The sequence below is a fragment of the Tursiops truncatus genome, chromosome 17, assembly GCF_011762595.2.
Source record: "Tursiops truncatus isolate mTurTru1 chromosome 17, mTurTru1.mat.Y, whole genome shotgun sequence".
NCBI lineage: Eukaryota > Metazoa > Chordata > Mammalia > Artiodactyla > Delphinidae > Tursiops > Tursiops truncatus.
Window position 1 is genome coordinate 20,130,256 of NC_047050.1, and position 15,499 is coordinate 20,145,754.

A 15,499-nucleotide genomic window follows, 5' to 3' on the forward strand; every position below is an offset into this window, starting at 1 on the left:
AATGGTAGAGAAAATAATAATTTCAGGTTTAAAGGTTTTAGAGGGGTGAATATTTTTTCTGTAAGTAAGAGTTGAACACAATGACAATTTTAAATGAGTTATAGTTATAATAGTAGATTTTGAAAATTAATACAGAAAAAAATTAAAATAAAATTACATAACAAATTATTGTAAATATTTCAAAATGTTCTCTTTTTTACTATAAAATGTTAAAGGTGATTTTTGTATGACCTTTGCTTTCATTTCCTTTCTCTTTAAATATCACTGGTACGGAGCTGGAGCCCTGAAGCCCAGGTAGGAAAGACACACTGAAAGACGGCCAGTCTATCCTGACTGTACATTTTTTCACACATTTATTGCAAACTGACACTCATATAACAGCTTTCTTTTTTTTTTTTAATCACAAAGATTCAACAAAGAACAATTCCAGTATCAAGGGAAAATCATATCTCAGAAAAGAGAGAAATGCCATAACTGCATATTCAGGCTGCATAAACCAAGTTTGGCAAAGATAATTGTACTATTTGTGTGTGACAGCATTTTACCATTTAAAGAAGTCAGTAATCTAAATTTGAGAGTATTTAGGTGTAATTGTGTATATGCATGTATATATCATATATTACATGCAATGCACAAATATAAATTTCAGCCCCAAATGAAATGCACAAACATTTCATTTGTCTTTTTTTAGTTTAAAATATTCTTTGATGAATATGTATTTATATATTAAATATACCTCTACCAACTAAATTATGAGATTTCTTGTTAGTCCATATGTCATATGATATTCTACTATTAAATAAGATTGTATACTTTATGTATTCACTTAAACACAAGAACATTCTGAATGAAGCAAATGAAAGCACAAGCAATGCACACAAATTAAGATAGGTTTTTAAACTAACAGCAACAAAATAGTCTGATAAACTTTTCAAATAAATAAAGACACTGATATTTTTTCCAAAAACATTATCTAAATTAATGCTTTAAATGTAAGTGAATGTTGTTTTCAAATTATGTCAAAACATAAAATTCTCAATGATTCTCCATAGTAACTTTCAAAAGAAACTAATTTTTAAAGAGCTTTGATTATATCCCTAAAATATAAAGGAAAATTATTTTTATTTTCTGTTTATTAAGACCCATCTATAGCAGAAAACATGATTCCAGATCTATAATCTTTATAAACATTATGAATGTTCATATTTATGATGCATATTAAAGATTAGTGTTTAAGATCTATAGTGACTGCCCATACAGATTACCAAGATGATGGCAAAAATCATGCATATCATTTCACTGAATTAGTTTTAGTAGCTTAAATGTGTTATAGTGAGTCCAGCTATTTCAAATAAATCTTTTCTAGAAATATTCTGATTAGTATAGCCTAGTCACAAAGGATATTTTACAACAAAAATTAACTTTAAAAAATAATATTGAATTCTGTGGGATACTATCCTTTCTAAAAGTATAAATTTATCTAAACTAAGCACACATACATACACACTTACACATACACACACAAATTTTGTCGGTTTTGTCATTAAAGTAAACTGAAAATGAAGCCATTAAGGTGATTATTACATTGTCATCTATGCAACTATGTAGCTTTTAAAATATGTAAGCATTTCATTTAATCCTAGTTTTACATATTTAACAATAGATCAGTAACTATTGTCATTGATTTTTATAAAGTGTAAATATTTTAAAATATCAACTAACACATGTATCTATTCAAATTCTAAGACAATTTCATTCGTCTAAGAATGTAAAATCAAACTAAATAGCTAATTGAGATATTTCATAATGTCTCCATTTTACAGAAAAATATGTATTAACAAAGTACAGTATTTAAGGAAATTAATGTTAGCCTTCTTATACATAGAGAGTACATTTGTGCACCTATTACTATCTATATAAGTATAGATATATCATTATATATGTCTTGTCAATCTATGTATTTTGTGCAGAGAAGAAAAGCATTCTCATAACCTAGAATAAAGCAATAAAGGAGTATAGGTATGTGTGTATGTGTGTGTCTGCTTGTAGAGACGGAGGAAAAGAATTGGTAGATTTACAGAGAGGTATTAAAGTAGAATATTAACATGTTTGAAAATGAATATGAAGGCATTATACTATATAAAGAAATATCATTGATAATTTTTCTTCTCTCTCCTTCTTCCTCTCTCTACATGAGTGTATTTGGCTGCTAACAAGGAAATGAACATTTGAGATAAAAGGAAAAGATAACTGGATAGAAATTTCAAATGGGTATTTTGGTTAAAATTACTAAATTAAAATTTAAATTCAATTGGGTTTTCTTTTCTGAAATATGAAATAAGGAGCTTGTAAAATGGGCACGAGAATCACAACATATTTTGAAATATTTCTATTAAAATTTTCCCATATAAATATTTGTATCATTAGTACCTTATAATATTACAAAATATTCTGAAGGAATGTAAAAATAGCATGAAATAAACCTGAAGGGGTAATCTTTGTAGCATAAAGATCAAGATTCTAAGTAAAGACAAAGTTCCTTATCGTTTGATTCAGCCATAACTGTTTCAAACCTCCTAGTTTAATGATTTTTATGTATTTCTACTTGTTGGTTTTTCAAATTTGTCATTGCTTCAATATTCTAGGGCTGAAAAGGAAGTAATGTAGGGGGTAAAACAAGAATTTACATAGCCACCTAATAGTTAATATCTTGACCACTTTAAGATTATGCATTTAAATAGTTATAATCCCAGTAATTCCAATGCTACAGCATCCAGGGGATGCTATTAGATGCCTTCAACAGATAGATGTCCTCAGTGATACTTCATAGCAAGTATCATTTACTAGTACCTGACTACCTAGATTCCTGAGGCTTTTAGTCTAAAAACACATTTCTATATAAAAAGAGCCCAATTTAACTATAAGGGTAACAATGATGTTGTCATGAAGTTGACAAAAAGTGGTAGACAAAAAGTTATCTGTAACTTTTCATTCCCTAATTCCTAGATAATTAACGAGGATAAAACTATACCTTGATCACCTCTTTTCAAGATGGTAAATTAATGATATAAACTAATGATACAGTGGAATCAAAGTGAGTTATGGAGGTGAGGGAGGATATGGGCGATGGAGAGAGAAATACGTTTTTTCCTGGCTCCACAAAGGGTTGAGGGCCTAATTATTTTTAAGTATAATCCAACCAACCTCTTCTCATGCTTAGCTGCACTGAGTGACACTATTTGTGATGCCCAGTGTGCTGAAACTGAGCATGTTGCTGTCAGTTTAAAAATGACTATAATAAAAGTGACCATGAAGATGGATCTTGTGATTTTGCGTTTCTAATCAGTCATCTGTGAAGAACACTTTTGCTTTGATTCAGCAGACTGGTGACAGCCATGATTGATAGTGCACAAGGATGAAAAAAGGTTATTAACTGTCTTCCTATTAAGCTCAATGTTTTACCCCTCTAGGTGCATCTCATACTTTAAGTTAAAATACTTACTCAGGTAAGGTCAAGAATGAACTCTATGGAGATGGTATCCATTCTGCTGAAAACGAGCAAGGCATCCTTACATAGATTTTTTTTTTTAATTTAGCACTTAAACTACATTTAATTCCACCATCTTATTCATTAGCTAAAAAGAGAAATTCCCTCCTTCCAACAGCATCCTATGGTGAAAACACTAAATGTACAGAAAATAGCTTTAAATGTAAAGATTTGAATGTGGAACTGACTAGCAACATGTGTGTGGTATGTACGTAAATCTGTGTTTAAACAGATGGTCATATACACATAATCTGAGGGTATTTTTAAGGGTAGACACTAAATTGATTTATGATTACCAAATAAATATCTGCATAATATATGCAAAAATTGTTTAATTTTAGATAATCTATACATGGCAGAGAAAAAATAATAAAGAAAAAATAATCATTTCTAAGAAACTCAAAGGATCTAATAGAATATCTAGATATTTGTTTTCATTTAAATGTAATATTAATTTATGAACATCTTATTTTAATTTTTTAAAATTAGAAATATTACATATAGATAAACATTTGAATGGCAGTATCTGTTCACATCTTTGACTAGCATACAGACGCACACCCGTACACAAGTAGTATTATAGAACCTAAGGTACTCCACTAACTGAGGATGTACCATTCATTAAATGAAATAATAAAATTTTTAATGCTATCATATTTCCTGTATTCCTTTATTCTTACTGAAGCCAAAATGTACTGAAAGGTTTTTGCACACTTTATTTAACTTCTCTGTAAAAGCATTTTAAATTTACAAGTTTGTTTCTGGGAGATAACGAATTAAATATATGCATTTTAATGTAAAATTGTGGTTTTATGTTTCTTCCTACATTTCCCACTGTAAACACTCAGTACATGGCAAATGTAATATGAATTAGGAAAAAATATTAAAGGATGTCAATAACTTGGCACTGAAATAACCATTTAAACTCTAACCAAATTTCAGTTCTGTGTGCTTGGCAGTTCTTCATTGAACAACTCTGCAGAGTGGCACAGAATAAGAAAATGTTACCAGCATGTTATTAGAGTTTCGTTACAGGGAATATCATAGTATGTCCAAATGTTTTCTCTAGTATATCATGACCTGTTTCTCCAATGTCCGTTATTATACCCGTTTTGGGTCTGTAATAAATTATATTTTGAAAATGCACTGTTTTAATATTAGGATCCATCAACAATGAAATATAGAGAAAGTAAGGAAATGAAGTTCAAGATTTCATTGAATTTTTCTCTAGAGCCAAAAAAATTGGCTCTCTGTCCTACTTTCTTAATATTACAATTGCTGTTTTAAGAAACCTTTCCAATTCTCTAGGATTTTATGCATGCCAAGGATAATTTAAATACACACTGAGAGCCTAAAAATGTTAAAATGTTAGATCAATATGAAAGCTGTTTACTTAGTGAATTGTGTTTATGTGAAGTGGACTTAAGGGTAGATTTTAGAATTCATACAAGATTTCCTCAATACGACACATTAACTTCAATATTAAATGGATTTCTCTTTCTGTCTTTTCCAACTTCAACAGACAAATGCGTGTTCTGAAATTTAGAAATCAACGACGAGATAAGTGATAGAGGGGTTTATATGATCAATGATAACATATTGTACAATTATTTGTCAAAGTTTTCACAGCAGAATTATAATTATAATGGAGAAATAACATGTTGTGTTTCTCAAAAACATTGTGTGCTTTTAAAATCAAAAATGAAAAATGCAGTTTCTATCTATTTCATGTTAACTAACAAGATGTTCTAAAATATTAGTGAAAGTCCTGTCTTCTTCCATCTGCCTACTTGGGAGTTTCTTAAGGAAAAGGAGGAAATACAAAGGCTGGGTAGGCCCAAGAGGGACACACAGATTTCCCAGTTACCCATTTCCTAGTCTTCTCTGTTTCTTCTCTAGAGAATCAAGATCTAGAACACACATTACACACAGCACACATTTTAGGAAAGAACAAGGCAAAGGCCATTTCAGGTAAAGTTTAGGTCATTTCCAAAGCAATTAGCATGGCTGAAAGTGATGTTGAGCTTTTGTAGAAACCAACACTTAGCAGACAGTAAAAGTTAAAAGTGCCACAGTTTCTTGTATCCTTTTGGAACTCCAGAACAGAATGTTTCCTTAATTTTGTTCAAGCAAGCGATAGAACTGGTGAAGAAAAGCCCCACACCTTTGTGCAAACCCCTTAAATTTGGTTCTGAGGCTACTGCGATTTGGTTTCATGGAATGCTGGGGCACAAGGCACCTTTAGTTTACAATACCTAGGGCTTTGATTACTTTAGCTTGAAAGTCTCTTCCGAAGCCCTTCCAATCCTACTGGTATCCCTCCTTCTCCTCCTCCAGACCTACGAGGGGACACAGGGTAGGGGTATGAACTGGGTGGTGCACATCTGTGTAGCCAGACCGTGGAGGCTGACAGCTGCTGTCCACTCCCAGACTGTGTACCTGAGCGTAGAGGCCACTCTGCTCTTCTGCCCAGCCCACTCCAGCCTGCAGTGTTGCTGCTGTCACACCAGCCGGTGATCTGATAGGCTTGTCGGGTTGCCATGGTGTTGACTTCTTGCCTCTGAGGAGCTGCCCAATGACTGGAGGTCTGGGATTAAAGCGGGAAGAGGCAGCGGCCGCAGCGAATTTCAGCGGCAGCTGCAGCAGCAAGAAACAAGAAGCGAGAGGACGAGGTCTTTAGACTGAGCTCCGCTCGCAGCCAGGGCTGCCGGGGAGGGAAGGAGAGGAAAGGGGGGAAGTTTGGAAGGATGACCACTCGAAGCCAGAAGATGCAAGTGAGGAGTTTGAGACCCGCTCAGGAATAACTCATAAGCAATCTGCACGCGCTGAGAGGGAAAATCGTCCAGAATTCGTTATTATTCACATAAGATATTACCAGGGCGGGGGGTGGGACTGGGGTGTTAAAAGGGACTTAAGTGGGTGATATACTGCCTCCCCAAACCCCCTCCCTTAACTTGGGCAACGAAGTAATTTGACAAATTAAAGAGGGGCTATACAGAGAACTTTAAATCTGGATAGCTAACTTATTCCGAGAAGAGAAAGTGCAACTAGACGGCAACCGAGTAAATGAAAATAGTTGCCGGGGAGCACGGCCGGCGGGGGCGATGCGGGCTGGTGGGGGCGGGGAGGGGGAGGTGCGGAGAGTGCGTGGGACGCACAACCCCGGACCGGAACCGTAAACTAGGCAATGAAAGGGAAAGAAACCGCTTCTGTTATAAATTAGTAGGTAGGTGAAGGTTACGCAAAGAAGAAAAGGGAAAGTAAAGCTGTTAAAAGAATAGAATAAACCCCCTGGGAGTTGAAATCGCAATCCCCCCCCCCCGCCCGCACCCCCACCCACCCCCGGCTCTCCAATCCAAGGGGAGGAGGAAGAGAAAGAGAGTGCATTCTGGTGTGATGAGAACTCTCTGGAATGTCTGGAGGAGAGGATAGGAGCGCGAGGGTAAGAAGACCCGGGTGCTAAATAAATGGCGTGAGAGAGAAACGGGGGAGGGGCGGGGTAGGAAGGAAATATTCGGCGATTCACCGGAGGGACTTGGAGATGGAGAAGAGTGAGATTCCAGTAGAAGGAAAAGAAGTGCAGAAGTTCAGACCTGTAGCGTAAAGGAAGGAGGGAACGACTAGAGTCAGTAAGAGAGAAGGCGGAAAAAGGTGTGTGCTGCTGAGGGAGGGCGTGGGAAGGCACCCGTTGTCAACTAGAGGGAGCGACTGCTAGGACAGAGGGCAGAAAGGGCAGAGAATTGTACGGACTCTGGCGTTGGCGCGAGCACCGCGGGGCAGCACCGGCGAGCTGGAACCAGGTGCCGTGCAGCCCGCGCCCCGGCTCGGGGCGACGCAGGGACTTTTCTGGCAAGAGGAAGAGCTGCTCGTTCACCCTGACGGAGTCACGATTCACCGCGAGTCCCAAACACACGCCTCACTAACTACTTTACAGCCTCTTTCATTGATTTTCTTTAACAAATAAACAGAATACCCGTTACAGCAACACTTCCTCTTGCTGAAGCTAGCTAGAATGCCAGAAGCTCTCTGATGGTTTCATTTCTCCGGATAGCAGTTTTTATATCTCTAAATAAATTATTTTCCTTCACTTAGAGGATCAAATGTGTGATTCCATTCAGTTTTGGGGAGTCCAGTCCTCGCCCCCCCCCCTCTATAATTTGGGAATCACCTTTTAGAATAAGTAGAAGACAGGTTCAGACACAAGTTTGCAGACCTGGAAAGGCTCACTGACATTTGCATATTAATTTTTGCTAATAAGAAGTAACTCAATTTGGAAGGAAAACGCCGGTAAAGAAATTGATTCCCTTGCAATTGCAGGGAAATTAACACTAGTCCGAGAGCCACACCTAAGCTACTCCCCTTGAATTGTCTCTTAAAAAGATTTCCTTTAAAAATAAAGTATTTATTTTAAAGTGGCCCCCTTCAAGAGCAGTTCTGCTCGAGGTTCTTCCATACATGTCAAAGGGTTGTTGAATTATTCATTATTGTAATTACTATCATCATTGTCATTATCCTTTTCCATGTGGAAATAATTTTATTATCGTAATTTGATATCTGAAGAATTTCCTGTTAGTCGTTTGATAATCACTTTTTTCTGCTGAAAAGAAAAGTTTTGTTTATAAATGAGATAGGGAAAATGTTTTAAATGCTTTGATGTTTGCTATAGATTTCCGTTTATCTAATCGATCGGAATGCCAATAAAATCGATTAAAGGTTTAGTGTTTTACAAACAACCGTTTTGTGCTTTTTGATTTTACGTTCAGAATGATTTTAATAAAACTAACGCTTTCCTTTAACATTCTCCCTTTAAAAAAAAACAAACCTTTATCTTTTTTTTCTTTTATTATTAGAAATTGCCACTTAAAGTTCTAATAGGAAAATAAAATATATAAGCAATGGCCGCAATGGTTTAAATTCCATCCTCTTGTTGCTCAAGGTATTTAAATAAAGCCCTTTAAAATCTTGGTGAATTATATGCGATCATTCAGTGATTGCGGAATATTAAATTAAACTTAGATAAATCCGCATTGAAGGAGGCAGCACCCAATCCTGAATTTATTTCCCATTTTCTCTAACAGCCTCATTGCGCTCCTCTCTTTGCAGTGACAATGTGCCAAATCTGGGCATTCTGAAAACATTTTCCATATGCTTTAACAGGGGACTGATAGACAAAGAAGAAAAGGAGATGATCTTTTTGCTCTGAGGTATATTTTCCTTAACCTTTTTCTGGTAGACTTTCACTGATAATTATTTTAAAGCAAAAGTTTGAAAATCATTTAATTCTTTTTTTTTTTTTTTTTTGCTTTCACCATTTTTTTTTTTCCTATCTTGTAATTTATATTCCTGAAATGGAATTTTGGTGACAATATAATGTAAAGCTATCATTTCTGTACCTTGGCAAACAACATTTGTTTCAAAATCTTTGATTCATTTAGCTTGCTAGCTGCCTTTTGTAATTAAAGATGGATTTAATTATACATTTTGTAACTTAGATCAGATGGGCTGTTTGTTTGCTGTAGGATTTAATGGTGCTTTTGTGTCTAATATTTAGGGATGTTACATACAGAGGTGATGGCTTTTCTTCAACTATAAAGATCTGGACTTTTTTTTTTTTTTTTTTGTCTTGGAAATGTGGATGTTTGGATGAATGTAATGTCCTGTTTTAAAATAATTCTATTTAGTGGCTGGAGTTAATATATTGTCTCTACAGCATTTCATTGACTAAATATAGATGTTTTAGGTTTAAAAAGATCACAACTGTATCTTCTATTCAATGAAATCAGTTATTCTTTATTTTGTTTTTCCTCACTTGTCTATCTTTTCCCATCTGCATCGCTGTCTCTTACAGCTCTTCCCCAGACGGAGTGTAAAATTTTCGTTGGATACTCTTGCTGGAAATATCTCCTTGTATTGTGAGAAGGGTGTGCTTGTGACCCTGGATGGAGTGAGTGTGCATGTGTATGGTGTGGGGGGCAGTGGTGGTCCTCATTAATTTGCATAAGAGCTGTAGAAGTGCTTGTGAAGTTAGTGAAGTGCTATTGTTTGGGAAGAGACCTGCCTGATTTTGTTTATAAACACTGGTCTGGTTGCCTAGGGGGAAAGAAGGTCACAGTACTGTCTGAGCCCTGACCTCTGAAAGGCCAGAGTGTGTCTGACTTTTTCTGTCTTTCCTTTCTTCCTCCCTTAATTCTTCCCTCCTCAGACCCTCTATACCTCAGACTCTCTATAACTCCTCTCCCCTCCCCATTCCTTACCTTACCTGTGTCTAACTGTACATAATGACCCCCCACACACACACACACACACACACACACACACACACACACACACACAACCAGGTCTGAACCTCCAGGGGGGGAAAAAGGTAAAACCGATTTACTTCGAAGTTAAAGCAAAAACTGGGCTTCAGTCTGGAAAGGTAGAAATATATGGGGATATGGAAGTACAGAGATAGATCCCGGGATCAGGAGGGGGTCATTTTTATGTTGGGGAAAAAAAAAAATGAGACTACGGAGGAGAGAAGAACGAGGTTGGGGGAGGGGAGGGAATAAGCGAACGACGGATTTCACTGCCCACAAACACGTACATACACACTCAAAATACCTTTCGTCTTTGAATGTCATTTCATCTAGTTCACTCTCACCATCAAAGAGAGTGTCCATTCTGGATGTTAGGTCATATTTTCATTCTCCCTCCTCCCTTTTTTAATTCTCAAGAAAATATACTTTTTTTCATAGTAATGGGAAGTGGCTCTCCCACACTATTTCTTGAATTATTTCACTAGAAATATAATGCTTGTGACACTTTCCCCAATAAGCCCTGCACTTTCCGATTCACTGTCAACTTCATCGTCTCCCCCTTACATACATACATACTCCTCCCCCCCCCCCCCCCCCCCGCCACACACACACACACAAAATAACAGACCTTGGTATCAGGTTTAAGTGTGTTTTGGAAAGGAGTTGCTGAGTTAAACAAAAATGTTAGTTAACAGACTGCCTTTGTTAAATAGCCCCCGGGAGGAGAAGACCCAACAAAAAGAGGGAAAGAGGAGGGGGGCTGAGGATCTGAAAGTGTCTGTGGTGACATAAAGGGTTCCTAACGCTGAAATCACTTGTAATACCTCGTTTCAAACTGAGCTCATCTATAGACCCCGGAAGCGCGGTCAAAAGACTGGGAACCTTTTCCCCTTGGGCTGGGGCTAGTCTTGAGCTGGAGGGAAGCGGGGGAGAGGGAGGTGGGGTATTTATTAGTGACTCAGCGAGGGCAGGGCGGGGGAAGGGGGGAACATACAGCTCAAGACTCATTAAACCGATTGTAAAGCCCTGAGTGTCCTCCGCAGAGATGTGGGAAATAAAATACGCCGAGGAAAATCTGGGAGTGGAAATTACCTTTTGTCTCAATGTTAATTACTCCTTGCTTCCAACACTCAACACCTAACCACCTGGTAGCCCTTTCTGGTCCTTCCCCAACTCGGCGCCGGGTGTCAGGATCCGAGTGCTCTGCAGTGGGCTTGGCTCGGCGGGGCAGCCCTGGAAAGTGCAGAAGAGGGTCTAGGGAAAGTTCTGGGTGCGGCGGGGAAACCTCTGCTCGTTTCACTTTGAAATTAAAAGTAGCCAAACGTTCCGCGAAGGCGGCGGTGGGTTCGTGCAGAGTTTAGGGACAGCGGCATGGGGGGTGGGGGTGTTGTGTGGGGTCAAAGGTTGAAGGCGAGGAGTCCGCAGAGACCTGAAAGGAGCAGCTGGGTTTCCCGAAGCCAGGGGCCGAGGAGGAGGGCGCCAGGGGCCGCGGGGCAGCAGCGCAGCCGGGTCGAGCCGGGCGGATCGCGCCCGCGCCCCGGAGCAGCCTGCGGGCTGGGCTCGAGCTCGCTCCCCTCGCCGCGCCCCTACCCGCGGCGCCGCGCTCCGCGCCTCCGGGCCCACCCCTTGCAGACCTGCGGCCGCTGCTCCCAGCTCCCCTTCGCGCGCTGACGCGCTCCAAGGCCGAGCCCTGGAGGAAACTCTTGACTCTGTGCTAGTTCCTCTCTGCTCCTTCCCCTCAGCCCATTAACCCCCGACCCTCATCCCAGCTTCTCTTCTTAGGAAGGAGGTGAAAGAGGACGAGGAAGAGATGATTCAAAAGAAAACACACACACATACACACACACACACAAACGCTAGAAGAGGAATACTCGCTTGCAGAAAGGATTGCAAAAGTGGGCGCCCCTCTTACAAATCCTCCTTCCTTTTGTTTTCTTACTTAGAATTCGATAACTCCCCTCCCCAACACACACACACACACACACACACACACACACACACTACTACTACTACTACTACAGCTGTATTTTTCAGGGAAGAGGGGATGAGGGCATAGAGGAGAAATAGCCACAAAATTTTTTAAATGGTTTTCCTGATTTGATGTTTGGTGTTTTGACATCAATGACATTAATATTATTGATGATGTTTCAGGGAGAAAAAAGGCAAAAGAAATAAAGGAAAACTTGAAAACGAAATGATCATCATTTCCCTATTCTTCAGTGCCAGAAATAGACCCCTTTCTTCACCTGAGCCTGAAACAGACTTATTGTTCTCAGGTGTTTCCTTCATCATACGCATTTACCCGTCTGAAATCGCAGGAAATGGTTTTTCCATCAGTGAGCTTGTACATGGAGCCCTCTCCTGCAAAGGGCTTGATCTTTTCTGATTTGAACCTGAAAGTTTCCCTGCCTTCATTTCCCCTCACCCTCTTCCCCCTACACGCACCTCAAATTGTTTCTTAAAGCCAGCATTTTTGCTCTCTGGGGTGTTTTTCGGTAAACAGTAACGCTACATAAACGCCTTCTTCACTTGCAAGTTACAGAGAATTTAAATTTTACCCTCGTGGGCATGTATATTTCTTAAGGCACATGGATAAACCCCACTGAGGTGCAATCAGACACCAACCACTAGCACACCGGTGATACAGTTGCTGTGTGTAAAGGTGGGGCTGTAAAGAAAGTAAATCAAAAATTTTAGGAAGCTGTCCACTTTGGTCAGATTTCTTCCCAAACAAGTTTGAAATGGAATAAAGTCTTTGGAGAAGTAGATAATTTTCTTTCTGTTAATGTTTAGTAGTCCTGGTTTCTAATACACTAGTACATGGACTGACTCTAGATTCTTATGGTGGTGATTTGCTTTTTTCTCTTAATAAAGACCATATCTAGGGTTTATTCTCCACTCCAAGCCTCTGCACTTTCATTGTAACCTTACCCAGCTGCTGTAGGCAACCAGCTTTCCTGATCAGGGCCTAGGTCTGCTCTTTTGAGGACTATGCTTTTATCCTCCCAGGTGTTTTGTTTGTTTTTTAATCCTATTTGCATCAGTCTTAGGATTTTCCAAATGTTTCCTGATAACGCAAGGTTTCAGGCCCAGAAGTGTGTGTGTTTGCAGGCTCTGTTTTTCCTAGTGCTTGTGCAGTAAACCTTTCTGTTGGTATTTGGTAGATTTGGTGCTTAAGGCCCAAGACAAGGTTTTGGAGCAGATCCTGGCCATCCAGAACTTCAAAGGCCTGTCAACTCAAAAGCAGCTGACGCCTCACCTGTCCAGGAAGCTGGACATTGCAAGTATTTCCTGTTTTTAGCTTGTTTGATTTGTTACTCTCACCTTCTCTCTAGAATTCCTATTTTTGAAATATTACGTAGATGGTATCTACTTGTGACCTGCAGTATAGCAGTGTATCAAGATGCTATCTTTGAGGAGCAATGGAGATATATGTATATATATACACACACACACACACACACACACACACACATACATACATATATATAGTCCATATTCAGTATAGTCCGTATTCAGTATAGTCCATATTCAGTAGGGGGTATTTAAAAGTATGTCTATTCCTAGTTTTAGTTAATTATCTTTTAATGAAAGTGTCACTCATATTCACATCTGTAATATTGGAAAGAGATAATTAGATTTTCAAATGAGAATCAGCCACCTTAAATTTTGCACCAGAAAATACCAAGTATATTTCATTCTAATGAGATCTGTAGTGGGGTTTTAAAATTCATCATAATGTGCTTCAAGAAAGATAATTCAACACACTTGCAAGATGAAAGGTTTTCTTCCTAAGTCTTCTTAAAGCTATTACACTGAACTTATGCAATTCTGATAAAATATTCAAAAATATTACATAAGGGCTAGAACCGTACCCTCACTATCATCCTCGCAACCATCCCTTATTCTCATTTGAAAGTTTACTTTGACTAAACTAACCGCTTCCATCTTCCACGCCCTGGGTTTTCTTTCCTGCGTGTACAAACGAAAGATACGTGTTCACATTGAGTGCCTACAGATCCAGAGTGCAATCCCTCCTTTGAAATAGGTTGGGCAGAGCGGTATTTGCACACAGCCAGGCACCCTTTATTTACATACATCTGCATATTTGCTCAGGACCCCGCATTTCGCCGTTAAAGTGCTTTCCTGTACGTAGCAGAATAAACTAAGCAGAGAAAACCTTTTCATTGCCCTCACTCCTCTTTCTGCTTAAAGCTTCCTAGTAAACACAGCTCTGGTCCGATTATAATTACTTTGCCTCATTAAAATAAAAAACAAAATTTTTTTCGAGTGGTTAAAGGGCACGTTTTGGGCGGTATTATGTTTTATTTTCTCCCCCTCCTTGCCGAGTGTGTGTGTGTGTGTGTGTGTGTGTGAGTGTGTGTGTGTGTGTGTGTGTGTGTGTGTGTGTCTGATGAAGTTTGGGAGTCGCGCGCGCAGGGGCGCGTGGGGTGCGAGCCCCGGAGGTCCCCATCCCCTGCCCTCTCTGTGGTCGCCGCGTCCCGGACTCCCGCCGCAGCGCTCCGAGCTTCGGAAGCCGCGAGGCTCCCGGGCTGCTCCGGGTCCGGGCTTGCGCGTCATTTGCAGTCTGGGGAATGTTGATCACCTCACTAATTACACCTCTCTCTCCCCCCCTCTCCCTCTCCCTCTCCCTCGCTCTCCTCTCTCATTCCCAGAGTGCATATCGGGAATAGACACACAAAGACATGCGCACTCAACTTAATCAGCCATTTTTTTAAACAGGGCTAAAACGATAATAATTAGCAGAATAAAGACATATCGGATTTTCATTTCCTTTCCTCCTTTTCCCAACCCCTTCACAACCAAACAGCGAGACCGCGGTCGGCACATGCTTTAACTCCTCCCGGACCCCCGAGGACCGCTCCATGCCCCCCACTTTCTGCTCCAGCGTTTTTATTTTCACCCAATAAAGTTCGAGGATTATTTTTTTAATTTTTTTAATTTTTTATTTTTTAATGAACCCTCTCGTTTTACTTGGATGTGATCAGCTGTAAGTAAAATAAAAGCAAAACAAAAAAGAGGCGAAGATCGAGTAGGAACTGCAGGGGAAATGGAAAGTAAGTTTTTTCTTTAACTTTTATTGAGTAGTTTGTGTTAAATTTAGGTCGAGTATCGATTATCTTTCCAGCCTGATCTTGCACAATCTTTGATATTTCGCTCCCTCTCTCTCCCTCTCCGCCTCTCTCCCTCTCTGCGCCTGGCTCGCTCGCTCCCGCTCGCTCTCGCACACATCCCCTCAGCCCGACCATCTCTTCCGCTCTGCCCCCCCTTTTCTATCTCTTTCCCCCTTTTTTGGCTCCAGGATTTGCTCCGCCGAGGGAGGAAGGGGGCACTGAAGGACCTGATTTTCCACTTTCTTTGGGGTGTGTGTGTGTGTGTGCGTTTTTTGGGATTTAACTTTTGGATTAAGTGGCGGGTCATCCACGTTTGGCCGAGCAGTTTTCTCTCATTTTGCCTGTCTTTTCGGGTTCTGTCTCCACCGCGAGCCCGGGGCTTTCTCGAGGCGCGGGGAAGCTGTCAGCTCCGCGGCGGCGCGGACACTGCCAGGGGCCCCCGGTCGCCCCGCGCCCCCTCACCCCGGTCGGGATGACCCTTCCTTCGCACCCATCCTCCGAAAGTTTGGACGTTGGTC

At 39.9% G+C, this 15,499-nt stretch overlaps 1 protein-coding gene and 1 long non-coding RNA gene across 2 annotated transcripts in view; one reads left to right on the forward strand and one right to left on the reverse strand.

Moving 5' to 3' along the window:
• Window positions 1-15,499, reverse strand: part of LOC141276898 (uncharacterized) — a 115,050-nt gene that overhangs the window by 98,445 nt on the left and 1,106 nt on the right. The window lies entirely within an intron of this gene.
• Window positions 14,625-15,499, forward strand: part of ZFHX4 (zinc finger homeobox 4) — a 182,116-nt gene continuing 181,241 nt past the window's right edge. The window contains exon 1 of the mRNA XM_033842741.2: window positions 14,625-14,924. The gene's annotated coding sequence lies outside the window, so the exon portion shown is untranslated. The remainder of the gene's footprint in view (window positions 14,925-15,499) is intronic.